At 34.4% G+C, this 1,247-nt stretch overlaps 1 non-coding gene across 1 annotated transcript; it reads right to left on the reverse strand.

Annotated features, from left to right (window-relative positions):
* Window positions 1–1,039: 1,039 nt before the first annotated feature.
* On the reverse strand, window positions 1,040–1,143 carry LOC127743484 (small nucleolar RNA R71). Its single transcript, XR_008004876.1, has one exon. It is a non-coding gene; the product is annotated as a small nucleolar RNA R71 (small nucleolar RNA).
* Between the last annotated feature and the right edge of the window lie 104 nt (window positions 1,144–1,247).

Raw genomic sequence — 1,247 nt, forward strand, 5'->3', positions numbered from 1 at the left:
TTTATCTTTTTCAAAATTTGATTTCAAAATATCTTATCTAACCTCCTATCTTCTTATCTTTTTCAAAATTTGATTTCAAATTTTTTTCAATCAACTAACTAACTCCTTGTTTGTTTCTTATCTTTTTCAAAACCACCTAACTACTTTTCCCTCTCTAAATTTTCGAAAATTCTCTCCCTCTTTTTCAAAAAATTCTTTTTAATTGTTTTAAATTCTAATTTTAATCTCATCTCATCTTTAATTTTCGAAAATCACTAACCATTTTTTCAAAATTATTTTCGAAAATTCCTTTCTCTTTTCTTCTTATATTTAATTATTTAATTACTAACACTTCTCTTCACCTCTCTTCATTCACATCCTAACATCTCATCTCACATCTCTGCCATCCTCACAGTTGTGTTTCTTTTTCACTCTACCCCTTTCTTCTTCTACTAACATAAAGGAATCTCTATACTGTGACATAGAGTATTCCTCTTTCTTTTCTTGTTTTCTTCTCTTTCTTATGAGCAGGAACAAGGAAAAGGGCACTCTTGTTGAAGTTGATCCAGAACCTGAAAGGACTCTGAAGAGAAAACTAAGAGAAGCTAAATTACAACAATCCAGAGGCAACCTTTTAGAAATTTTCGAACAAGAGAAGGAGATGGCCGAAAATAATAATAATAATAATGCAAGGAGAATGCTTGGTGACTTCACAAAGCCAACATCCAAATTTGATGGAAGAAGCATCTCCATTCCTGCCATTGGAGCCAATAACTTTGAGCTTAAGCCTCAACTAGTTGCATTAATGCAACAAAACTGCAAGTTTTATGGACTTCCATCTGAAGATCCTTATCAGTTTTTAACTGAATTCTTGCAAGTCTGTGATACTGTAAAGACGAATGGAGTTAATCCTGAAGTCTACAAACTCATGCTTTTCCCTTTTGCTGTAAGAGACAGAGCTAGAATATGGTTGGATTCACAACCTAAGGATAGCCTGGACTCCTGGGATAAGCTGGTCACTGCCTTCTTAGATAAATTCTTTCCTCCTCAAAATCTGAGCAAGCTGAGAGTGGATGTTCAAACTTTCAAACAAAAAGATGGTGAATCCCTCTATGAAGCTTGGGAAAGATACAAGCAGCTGACCAAGCGATGTCCATCTGACATGTTTTCAGAATGGACCCTATTAGATATATTCTATTATGGTCTCTCTGAATTTTCGAAAATGTCACTGGACCATTCTGCAGGTGGATCTATTCACCTAAAGAAAA

The sequence above is a fragment of the Arachis duranensis genome, chromosome 10 (genome assembly GCF_000817695.3).
Source record: "Arachis duranensis cultivar V14167 chromosome 10, aradu.V14167.gnm2.J7QH, whole genome shotgun sequence".
NCBI lineage: Eukaryota > Viridiplantae > Streptophyta > Magnoliopsida > Fabales > Fabaceae > Arachis > Arachis duranensis.